Genomic DNA, 12569 nt, shown 5'->3' on the forward strand with positions numbered 1-12569 from the left:
CGGGGGCGCTCCCTTTGCAGCGCCCTGCTGGCGTCGCTCGCTTGGTGTCGTTTCCTCGGCTCTGGCACTCGAGCGCCGGCGCTGCCGCGTGCGGACAGCTGCCCAGGGACAGGCCCGGGCAGCCAGGCCGGCCGGCAGGCACGAGGGCTGCCCGGCCTTTCGGAGCGGCTGCCCGGCACTGTGCCAGGCGTGCTGAGAAGCAGGGGGGAATCGCTCTGCCTCCTGGCCCCTAAATGCTGCCATCCCGATCCTTTGCCCACTTTGCCCCTGGTCCTTTTTTCCCCTTTTTCCATGACTCATCCAAGGAGGATCTCTGGTACTGGCTGATGAATTTGGTGTGTTGGAAAGGATGCGAACCCTCCCAAACCTGCCAGGCAGGGGTGGGCTGGCCTGGCAGCTCCATGGTGAGCCGTTACCCAGTGCCATATCCCTTACCCATTCAGAGGGATTCGTGTGCAAGGTGCTTTTTGGCTGCCCTGCTGCTGAATCTGCCATCTGTCTCACCGGATGCTCTGCGAGATGCTCTCCATCCCAGTCCTCCGTATTCTTGCCTCCCGACACCTCATTCCTTTCCCAGCCTGGCCTTTTTGCATGCCCAGATTTGACACTTCCTTCTCTGCCTTAAGGGAAATAAGCCATTCGTTATGTTTTTTTCTCAGTCACGTCCGTTGCTTGTGACGCCGCTCGCAGTGGCTGTGAGCAGCTGCTACCTGACGGAGATGGCAGGGGCAGAGCAGGCAGGAAGCGCGGGGTGGATGTGGGGACGCTGCCAGCCCCAAGGCAGCTGGCACAGAGCAGACCGTGTGGTGCCTCTCACTGTCTCTCTCACCTGCCCGGTGCTTGGCCCCACGCTGCGCTACGCGTGTGCCAGGGAGTGATCCCACACTCCTTCCTGAAGGGTATTTGGGGAAAAAAGCTGCCTAATCTGTGTGAGGGGCTGTCTGCCCTGCGCTCCAGTGGGTACGTGGTTGACAATCTGCTCATCTGTGTCGTGGGCAAAGGGAATGCCCCTGGAGGCAGGCAGCAGCGATGGGGACAAGCTGTCTTCTCGGTGCTTGTCGAGCATTCGGCATGCCGGGAAGAGGCTGGAACAGTGAGTGCTTTGCAGATGCACATGCCTGAGGCTTTGCATGTGCCTGCGAGAGCCGCCTCCCTCCACAGCAGCAGCTTTCTTCCAATTGCCCCCCTGAAGTCTGCATGGGCTGCAGCAGGTTGGTGGATGTGTGTCCTGGCAAGCAGGGGGAGATCAACTGCATGCTCATCCACTGCTTTAGGAGAAAGCAGAGCTGTGCTGTCCAAGAGAGCTGTGCTGTGATGGCAGGCTTGGCTAGGAGGGCAGGCTGGCACCCCAGGTGAAGGCAATGCAATCTAATGGTGACCTCCGAGACTGATTCAGTTCCTTCCATCCTCCCATTCATGGCAGATCAAATTTGCTTGCATATCTTCCCCCAGAGGCAGAGGGGTGTTGGCTCCCTCTCACTGCTCAGATACCCTCTGTGCAGCACAGGGTCCTCACCCTGCAGGAATGCTGTCCTCTCGCTGCAGGCATGCAGCCTTTCTGACCTGGCCAGCGGGGTACAGGGCACACACTGTCAGGCACAGTGAGCTTGCGGTGTGCATCCCACCCCCGTTGCAGGTAACAGCAGTACCCACACAATGTGTGCCATGTGCTGGGGCAGAGGCCAGGTCCATGTGGTGAGTCCCCCTGGACACCTCTGGATGGGTTCCCTGGGGACAGAGGTGGCAGAGACAGGCCGTGGGGAGCACCTTCACTTGTTGCCCTCCCTTTCTGGGCTGCTACATTCGCCATGAAAAGCTTTCCCTTCACTTCAATGCGCTGTTAACTCAAATTGATGGCTAATCCCTCCATCCTATGGTGAGGAGGCTAGAGGCAACTAGTAGAACATCCGCCAAGGCAATCTGCTCGTGTAACCTCTTGGTGCCCAAGTGTTGCTGAGCTGCCAGCTCGCATGCTTCTCGGGGTACGCTGGTTGGTCCTGGTCATCTGGCATTACCCAAATCTGCTTGGGAGTTGTGCAGAAGCGGGAGGAGAGCCGCATCAGGGCCGCGTTTGGCAAGCTGTGTGCTTTGGGCTCCTGCTGCAGCCCCATCCTCACACTTTGCTGCTGGTGCTTGGCTTTGCATGTAACTAAGGAAGTGTTCTATCTCTGCAAGTATTCTGAAATCATATTTTATGTAAAAATAGACTTGTGTGTAGTGTATATAGTGTTAAAATGCATTGCCCTCAAGAAGAAGGTTTTGTGCTTGGACGGAGATATTTGGGGTCGGTTTGCCTGCAGTGTGGCTTGTGTTGTCTTGGGCTCTCTTGTGGCAATGAACATTTTCCAAAGGAGCACAGCCATGTCCCACATGCGGCTGCGGGCAGATTCATGCCCTCTGCCTCCTCCTTGACTCTCACCTGCCCAAGGGAATGCCGGTGTCCTGGATGGCAGTTCCTGAGCGATCAGATCCCGTGTGGGGCCCTGACTGACAGGCTGGGCAATGAGCTTCAGAAGGGGGAGTGGGAGACAGGGCTGTGGCGCCCGGTGCTGTCCTCCCTAGTGGGACAAGACTCGGTCCCAAGGCCTGTGTCCAGACTGCTGGCCAGCGGGGGACTGGGCTGTGCTGGGGTAGGATTTAGGCATCAGCTGGCTCCCTGCTTTTTCCTTGGCTGGCGCCTGCGCCTCACCAGCACTGCCCGGCAGGACACGGGGCTGCGGAGCTGTGGGAACTGCCCAGCTGAGCAGTGTAGCTTCCCCCACCTCATGCGTGGGCTGAGTGTGTTCGCAGGCACACAGGTGCCCCCCGTCTTGCCTCTGCCCGGGGGTGGGCTCTGCGCCGCCCTCCTGAGAGCCTGCGATGCCCGGAGCTCTGCTGGGAAGGTCCGCGCTGGCAGCTCCCAGAGGGACGAAAGTCTCTCTGCAGCAGGTGCTTTATAAAAGGCAGCACAGAAAACTCCCACTCTCCTCTCCACCTCCCACAGCTCCCCAAACAGCAGAACAGGCTTGCAGAGGAAAGAGCGGCTCTTCTGTCTTTTCCCATGTTTTCAGAGACCACAGTATCTGGTACCTTGTTGGCATTTGTGAAAAATACCTTGTGACATGCAATGACAGCCACAGTCTGTCCCGGACCATGACATGGCTGCTGCTGGTTTACACATGGGTTGCCACAAGAGAGCGTTTTTCCCAGAGAGGGTGGCCCTTTTGTTCACACAGTCCTTAAAATCCTCATCTGTTTGAGCGTGTTTATTTCACTGGAGGTAGAAACAATCTGCCTGTAAGCAGCTGATGTCCTACCACCCTCCTGACCTTTCAGAGAGAGGCCTTTTTTTTAACTTTGGAGGCCAAACAAAAGTTGTTCTTGCACTTTTGTGTCTGTTTGAACATAATGTGCTATGGTGATGTAGTTAGTAGATGATAAGTTCTTCAAAGAGGAACGGAGAAGCTCAAGCCCTTCTCTGGGGACAGTTGCCTTGATGGCCCTCAATCATATTTAGCAGGAGGTGGAAGCTGTCTTCAGGTGCACATATTACTAATTAATTACTAATTAAAGTGTTGGGGCTCCTCTGGGGGCTGAAAGCAGCCTTCAGCCTCGCAGCTGCAGAGTGGAGCCTGGTAATGGTGTCAGGCCTGTGGTGCCTGAGGGCAGATGGAGGCCCCCGCCTCCCCCATCCAGAAGGGATGTGCGCAGGAGGGCTGTAGTCCAAAGCACTCAACCAGGAAAACAAACTCATGATGGTCATTAACTCAGAAACACTGCTTTCCTGAACATATGTGCATGTGTGTGTGTGTGCTAAGGAGATAAACACACCTCTACATTGATTGCAAATTGGATGCTACGTGTAATGTTGGGCACTTTTATAAAATTCATCCTAACCTAACAGTGCCTTTTTGAGGGTTAAGAAGAACTGAGCACCCCGGTGCTACTTCTGGTGAGGAGGAGGCAGAGTGCACAGCTGGGTGGCTGCTCCCTTCAGGCCGAGAAGAAGCATCTCTCATCCAAGCTCTGCTCTCGAGGTCCCAGAAGACCTGAGCAGTCTGTGGTGTCTCCTTATGCTGTGGGAGACTGAGGAGGTGGGATTTATTGGGAAGCGAAGCGGGTGCCTCTCTCTTGCTTACTGCTGCTCCGAGCAGAGCAGCCGGCCCTGGGGCATAGCTCAAAGGGGAGAGGAGGCCATTTAAAAATCACTTGGAGTAAGAAATTGGAGACTTTGCTCTCAGTCCCTCTTCCCTCACAGTGACCCTGACCCAGGGAGGTCCCTGAGCTGTTCTCTGCATCCTCAGTGACCACGGGGGAACTCCCTGCCCCTTTGCCATGTGTGTGCCACGCAGTCCCTCCGTCCCGCTCAGACAGCCCTGAGTGCCAGGGGTCTGCGCCCCCGACCCTGGCCTGAGGACACCCCCAAGGCCCGCAGCCTGCGTCTCTGCCTTGTGCTGCACCTGGGCTGTGCCCGGCCTGGCCGATCCTTCGCGGTGTACAGCCTTGGTTTAAGCATTATCCAAGTACAAGGGTGAACAATGCGGGATGAGCGACGGGCCCTGCCATAGGGAGCGTACAGCCTAATTAGCTGGTGTTTGCTCAGTGCGGTGTAAGGGGCTAAGCGTTGTTATTGTGAAAGCACAGTGTGTGCACAGCAGGATATTGAAATATAAAACAAACACAGGTTAAAGCCTGACTGCAGCAACGGCTTAGTCAAATGTGGGGTAAAAGGGCTAGTGTGAAAAAGAATAAGCTTGGCTACGGTTATTCCCTCCTAATTGCTGTGTGCTCAGCAGCATCTGCTTGCTCACATGGAGGAGGAGCAGGAGAATAGCTGCTTTGTGCACAGAATTTTCCCTGTACTGTCCCAAATGGACCTCTGTGCATGTAGACCTTATGGTAAATACTGTTTGTTCTCCATTGCCTGTGATCTTCCAAGACTGGGCCATATTCTCATGCTGAGACGTGCTGCACAGTGCAAATGCCAACCGGCCCAGTCCACAGCTTCACTCCAGGAGATGTGGGTTTGTGCAGGTGGCTGCCAGATTGCAGAGGAAGTCCACAAATACAGTCATACAAAGACCCCTGCTAGGAGGCTGCGTGCTGGGAACAGCTCTTGGATCTTGCCATCCAAGCATCTCATAGGCAAAACTTTGTGCTGAAACCCAGTCACATCTGGATCCACATGGTAGTACCGAAAGAGAAGAGCAGGGAGCTGGGAGCTGTTCAGCAGCCACTGCCAGGGAGATATGGCAAGGGACGATTTTGCCCTGAAGTGCTGTGTTGGCTTAAGGTGAGTCTCAGGCCTCTTCTCCTGGGGCAGAGTGACCCTGCACAAGTTTTCCTAGATACAGTGGCAACCTGCCATTCATGAGAGCAGAAAAAAAGTGCTTGACTCCCCGAAACAGGGATGCAACCTCTCCCTCATCGTGGGTCAAGTCCATGTCACCTCTTGCCTCTCGTTTGGTGATACTGAACCCATCTTTGAACATGTCTTTTGTGCCACTTAGGAATCATCAGTTGCTACAGGGTGTCCCTTGTCTCCAAATCTTTTTCACTCTAGGCAGCATTATCCTTAGGCCAGGTTGTTGCCCATGGCCTCTTTTTCCTTGTTGGGATATGTCTGTTTTTGAGGTGGGCTCAGGGACAGGACTGGTATATATGTTTTCTGTGAATGTTTGCTGTCCTGCTGGTGGGAGGATGCAGAGTCTTCTGCTGATTAAAATGTCGGTGCCATGAGCTTAGCAGAGTGCAGTCATAAATAACATGTACTTCGATTTTACTGCTGGGGATAGTGTCCCTGGGAATGGTGTCCCTAAAACAGACATGGCTTTTAACCCTTTCTTGTTCTTTCTGTATTTCTCCACCCATTTCCATTCATGCACAACGCATTCATGCCAATATTTCTGTTACAAATCTGTACATCCAGTGTGCCAGCTCCCCTTTGGGCTCTAGCTCAGCTCTCAGTGGGTTTGTGGGGTCCCAGCCCAGCCAAGCAGCAGCCTCTCGTGCTTCCCCTGTTGAGGTCCTGCCCTGGCCAGACAGCATTGGGAGGTGCATGGCCATTGCAGGAGGTGTTTACCATTGCTGTGGCGTGTCGTTATAAGACAGCCCGGTGTGGGGTTTTTCCCCTGAAATAAAGTCAACTCCACAGTAACATCCCTAATCCAGGTCCTGGTCTGCTTCTTCAGAGCAGGAAAACATGGCTCTGTGCACCTGTGCAAAGAGGGGGCTTGTGCCTGTAATGGGAGTGTGGGGCTGGGAGCTCTGGGCTGCAGAAGGTTGTCAGGATATGTCATACATCCTCCTTGCATGTCTTTTGAGGTCTGTTAGATAGCAGCAATAGAGAGACCTCTTCTCCTATCAAGAGTCCGTGAAGTCCTTGAGTGACTCATAGGTGTGATGGCTGGAATATGGCTGTAGATGCTGATATCCTCTTGTCTGAGGTCTCAGCCTGATGGAAGACTTGCACACATTGGCAAAAGAAAGTAACATGGTCAGACAGAGGACATCAAAGAGAAACATAAAATAGGTTTATTTGAGAAAGTTGGAGCATTGATTTTGAGGTGTTTTTTCCTGAACATCTTTGGGACCTAGTGTGGCTGAAGGCCATGCAAATGTTGGGAGGAGGGGAGAGAAGAGAAACAGATCATCTCTTAGCAATTCCCAAAGAGACTCCCGCAAGGAGAGCAGAGGTAGGGGGGACTCTGACTAGCGGATGTCTAGCTGAAGTCCAATGAAATATAAATTTGTCTTGGAAATGTAGGCTGTGGGAGCCTGGTGACAGGACTTGACAAGGCAGTGAAGGAAAATGCACAGGAAATTTCTCTGCATCAGTGAGTTAAAGCTTGTCAATGAAATGTTTCTGGGTAAAAGCTGTCCCTGGTGGGTTCCCGGCTGAGTAGTGCTGGGAATTAGGAAGAGCTTGCCCTGCAGGGATCTCTCTCTGTGCAGCCGGCTCTCCGGCCCGTGTCCTCAGTGTTGGAGCTCACAGCATGTCAGCTAACACTGCACGAGCTGATGTTGCTTGTGGCAAAGAGGCTGTGGACACCCGCGTAGCAGCCTGCTTTGGCAGGAGCATTGCCAAAGGGCTGGTGCCAGCCTGTGCCACCATGGCAGCTGGGCTCAGTAGGTTTCCAAAGGGGAGGGACATGGTACCACAAGCTGCAGCCTCCTAGGAGCGTACTTGGCTCAGAGAAATGCGATGAGCCGCAGCCGGGGCCTGCCCTGCAGAGCCGCGCTGCGGAGGAGTGGAGCAGAGCAGCAGCTCAGCGGCACTCCCCAGACAAACTGGTTCTCCGTTCTGGTTCCTGACAGCCCCCAGGGAGAGCCCAGCTTTTTAAGACTTCCAGAAAAGATTACGCAGAAATCAAAAGGTCCCAGCAAATAGATGTGGTGGTTTGTCAGCCCCGTGGGTTAGTGAGCAGGGGGCAGCCATCAGGCCAGATGGCGTGAGGCTGGGAGATGTCCTAATCCATGTACTTCTTGGGAAAAGCCAGTTTGAGTAGGAAACTGTGTGTGGCAGTGGTGAGAGAAGAGCAAGTTTCCACTAAGACCAGGAGAAAGGATCAAGGAGGTACCAGATGACTCTGCTTCCCCTGGAGGCAGAGGGATGGCCTGAGGGATGGCCCCCAAGAATGGGGGAATGCACCGCACTAATGTAGAGGAGGAGAAAAGGTCCTATGATCCGTGTGGAAACGAGGGGAGTAGAGCAGCTCCAGGGTCTGCCCTCTCCTACACACACACACAGATGTTGGAGGCAGGATTGTTTCCAACAGGATCCCCCTGTGCTACACCTAGACCAAAAGTCTCTATGCCTTTTGGACCTAGAGCCATTGCTGCAAAAGGGAAGGGCAAATGGAGAGCTGGTGAGGAAGACCTTGGACCCGCATGGACATATTTGTGTTTCTGTCCTTCTGTGCTTATCCCTCTTGGAGCTGGATGCAACAGTGACAGAGAAATCACCAAGCAACAGTGACAGAGAGGTCACTGTGTCCTTGGGTGCCAAAACTGCCTCTGTCACACGTTCACTGAGCTCAGCGCAGGATATTGATGAGCCTTTTCCCAGCCTGAGGTCATTACTCCCTCCTGGCTGTGGTGCTGAGTCAGTGGCAGTCACTTGGATTTCTCAGCCTCCCCCACTGCTCCCCACAGTCACCCATGGTCGAGTGCTGGAGATTCGCCACCTTCTCAGCACATCAAGGTATTAACTTGATCACCCTTTACATCTTTCCTCACCTTACTCTCCTGCAGCCTGGGCCTATCTCCCTTGGGAAGGAATTAAAGTGGAAGAGGCTGTCAGGTAGCAAGGAGGCTTGGTTTCTAACAGATATCAGGAATCCAATGCCCACTTGCTAACCCTCATTTCTCTGCTGGCTTTTTGTGACCATGGGCAGCTCATTCAATAGACCCATGCCTCAACTGCCCAATCTGCAACGGAAATGAGCAATGCTTTTCCTGCTGGGGATGGATGGCCAAGGCTCAGTGAGTACAGGCCTGTGTTAATCATCTGAGACTTCGGTGTTTTCAGTGAATATCTGAGCAAATGAGTTTGCTGGCAGGGGCTTAAGGGACAATTTTAAAAAATGCATTCACATAAAAGAAATGTCTTATTTTTAATTGGAAATCTGATTCTGTGGATTAGTGCCCACCCAACCAGAGAGGAGAAGCATATGCTAGTGTATAAGTAAAACAAACAGGACACTGAATATTCAAGACAAACCTGTCACACTGGAAATAGTTCATAGAAATTATCCAGTAAATCCCGCAGAATGATAAACCTCATAAATTCACTGTCCATTCATAGCCATTGCAAACATGACAGATAAAGATAACCTTTCCCTATTCCTCTGCACATTTCCTGATCCTAATATAGTGTCTTTCCTTTAAGTAAGACCTTGACTGGGTAGGGTTGACAGTTGTAATTTCTGCCTGTATATTATTGCTTCATTTTCCTAGATGCAATCCTGCCCATTACTGTGTTTCTTCAATTGACTGTCGCTGTTATTACTTCAGGGCAGCAAAGAGACTCTTGTCTTTGATTGACGTGTGGCACTACTGTCTCCTCTCCAGCTAATGGGAAGTGCTTGCAACTTCTTCTGGATGAGAATTCGCCCACTCAGCCCTGTTTTTCACACCATTACTACCTTTCCGCTTCTTAAAAATAGGGAAAAGAACTGTGAGGGGAAGGGTTTTGCTCAAAATGACACCATCAGTGATGTAGACCGAAATAGAAACTGATCTAGTGATTCAATCTTTTGCTTGCTTGGACCTTTAAGATAAGGTTGCAGAGTGCTTTTACCAGGGTTTTTCAAAATGCTGCATTATCTCATAAGCTCAATGTAAAAAATTAGCTTAAGGGTTTTGACAGTAGCCTTACATCTGACCCACAGTGTCCATGTGTTTCTCTCTGTATGTTTCACTACAAAGTACTACTCTTTACTATATTTCCTCCATTTGAAAGAAGCTTGAGCGTGTCCTACAGGACTGAGGTCAAGCTGTTGCTGGAGTGCATGAGCAGAAAATTTTGCCATTTTTTTGCTACATGAGCTGTTCCTATAACATTTACGTATTTACTTGTCTGGTTGTTCCCAGTGGTTACTTTTAATTATAGAACTGCTGTTATGTAATTTGCATTTTCTATCTGATCAGCACCAAAAAGGTGAGATTAGCTGAAACACATGATCTAGGGAGGAACTGCTTGGTATCCTGGTGGCATATGTGGAGATGGGTATCCTGTCCATGGATATCTGGGGGTGAAGGGCCCTGGACAAAGGCAGGAAAATGAGCTTGAGGTCGGCTTTGGAGGAGTTGCAAATTTCTGGAGGAGTTCAAATTGTAGGGGCTACACTATGGGACTGTATGGTGTGGCAGCTCCTTTGGGCAGTGGAGTTGGAATTACCTGGAAGAGAGGCGAAGAAGATAAACCTCTGACTTCAGGACTCTTCTTGAGTCCCTAAAATGTCTTTGTGCAGTGAGGCTGTCATTGGAAAAAAAGTGATGTTTGATTTGGTAGGGAAGAGCTGAGAGTTGGCTGGACTGAGTTTGCACTGGGGAAGAAACACTGGGCAGGTTTGCATGTGCACAGGAGAGCAGGGTCACTAGCAGCATCTGCACAAGGAACCCATTGCTTTTTGTCCACTGGGAAAAAAATGTAATCTGCTACTGAGGAAAGGGGACAGCAACGACAGCTTGACAGGAGAAGACGTGGTTCCCTGTGGCGCGCTTTCTCCTGGTCATGCTGTGGTGCTTCTCCTAGGAGCATGAGCACAGTGACTAGGGATCTTAGCCCTGGGCGGTGGCGTGGTGGCAAAGAAGGGACTTAGAGGTTGCTAGGAGTCCCCTTGTTTATTTGCTGAAGGTCCAACAGTTCCCTCGGTCACAGACACAATCTCCATGTTAACAAAAAGGCAGTGAATTATTTAGCAGCTGAAAGTGCCAGATGGTGGTGGCTCTGCTGTTTACATGAGGGTAGGAGGGAGGAAGACATGCACACAAGGAAGAGCAGATTGAGAGCATCTCCATCGGAGAGGGCTGGTCCTGGCCAGGGCCCCTGGCTGCCCCGGAGGGTTCACAGCGAGCGGGAGGCAGCTGGGCTGGAGGGGGATGGCTGCAGCTCATCACAGTGGCTCTTACACTTACTTCCCACAGGATGCCCCTTGCCGGAGTTCACTTTTCAGAAGTTGCTATCGCATCTGCGTTACACTGGCCCTCAAAGCTTGGGATTTCCCTATCCTGGTTGAGATGCAAGCTGTGGTTAGAGGGGGCACTATGGGAAGGCTTTACGTCATACATGGCACCAGAGATGGTACCTCAGCCTTGACCCTACTGGCATGCTCTCCAGGAGCAGCTATCAGCCCAGCCCGGTGGCTGACCTGGCAGTTCTTCTTTTGGGAGCTACCCTGTCAGCCATTCTGGTTTGGGCCAGGATGTCACCAGACCTCCATAGACCAGTCAAATCAAGGCATACATGGCTGGATAACCTGCAAGGAGAAGTAAAAATGTTGCAAGCAACAAGATCTGTAGCAGAAGCTGAATCCAGTGCCCCAGGTGACAACATACCGGATATACAGTAACAAATGACTGCTATGGGTCTGTGTGTCCTGGGGACCCTGATGCTTGTAGTTCATCAGTTTCTAACATCTCTTTAAGGCATCTATGCAGGCAGCCAGATATCTGTCTAAATGTGGAGTAGGGAGAGCCTCAGACATTGATGAGCTATAGCCTTAGTCCAAGCTCCCTTGACAACTCTATGGCTTCTAGTGAAGGTTTTTCTCTAGACTAGTTCTTCAAGCCCAAACTCTTAAGATATCCTTAAGAATCCATGATGTCCGCCTGACTGCATCAGACTGTCCAAGCACATTTTTGTCAACTTTCTGTTTGAAAGTCTCCCTCTTTCTCTATTTTTCCTTGCCCTGGATGTAGAGGGTAAAGGCAGTCAGTATTTCAGGCCTGAATCTGTGTCACCCCAGCATGCACTTCCTACCTGCTCTGCTTAGCAGGAGAGGGACATGTCCTGTCTCCTCAAGAACTTTAGCTCGGGACCATAATATCCACAAGCAAGAGACTGACTATAATAGTGCACATAAAACCATGTGCTAATGTAGTCCCCCATCTGTCACACTGGCACAGCAGAAGTAAATACTTCCCAACAAAAGCAAATCCTTGAAGACCTGAAGAAGATCCCCTTTCTAGACTGAGGCATTTTGTGTGCATTCCTTCTGTGCTCCCCAAGGGTCTCTCAGTCAGGTTTCTTTTGGTGTTCAAGCAGAATAGATCCAGTTCAGTCTTGATGGGAAAAAACACCACTTGTACTTGGCATGTCCAAACCACCGAGGACTTTGTATCCTCCTTTACTGCTGAATCAGTCTGTGGCTCCTCTTTCTCTTTGTCTGTCCTGTCTATGTGGATTATGAGCATCTTGCAACAGAGATCAACTTTTGCTAGGTGACTGCAAGGGTTGTAGTGGAGACCTGTTTGCATCTGGAATATAGATGAAAAAGGGGAGATGAATGAATGCCCAGTTGCTTGAATACAGCCACTCACAGGAGTCCATGTTAATGGGCATAGAGATGTTTCATGTGTTTTTTGTACAGGCTGTGGTCACAATAGCGGGTCTGCAGTGCATGGCACTCATGTAAGAGGCTTTAGACAAGGTCTCAAAGCAATAGGGGTGTCTAGAGCAGGGGTGTCTAGGAGAGTTGAAAAGGCTCATTTTGTGTCAGTATGGAAAGCTGTCACCTTGAGGAGAGTCCAGGTAGAGTAGAAGTAGAAATCTCAGGGCAAAAAGGGAAGCATTCGAGGGCACCAGGGAGAAAGGGATGAAATTATAGAAAGTGAAGAGCAAGAAAGCATTTCCTTTCAGTGACATCTGTAGGCCATGCTATCAGCACTCAGGCAAAGTGAGGAGAACCTTGACATCTAAGATTTTGAGAAGCTGATTTTTTAAAGGCTTCAGTGTGTCCTGGAAGTATCAGTCCTGCTCTGGCAGGAAGATAGAAGCGATGTCCCATGACTTTCAAACCATGCCAGCAGTGATGCTAGAGGAGAAGGGACTGCTGGAAGGCCCACGAACAGCAGCTTTCTGGATG

This window comes from Tinamus guttatus, unplaced genomic scaffold (assembly GCF_059628265.1).
Source record: "Tinamus guttatus ecotype Peru unplaced genomic scaffold, ASM5962826v1 Tinamus_guttatus_pri_ptg000327l, whole genome shotgun sequence".
In the NCBI taxonomy this organism is placed as follows: domain Eukaryota; kingdom Metazoa; phylum Chordata; class Aves; order Tinamiformes; family Tinamidae; genus Tinamus; species Tinamus guttatus.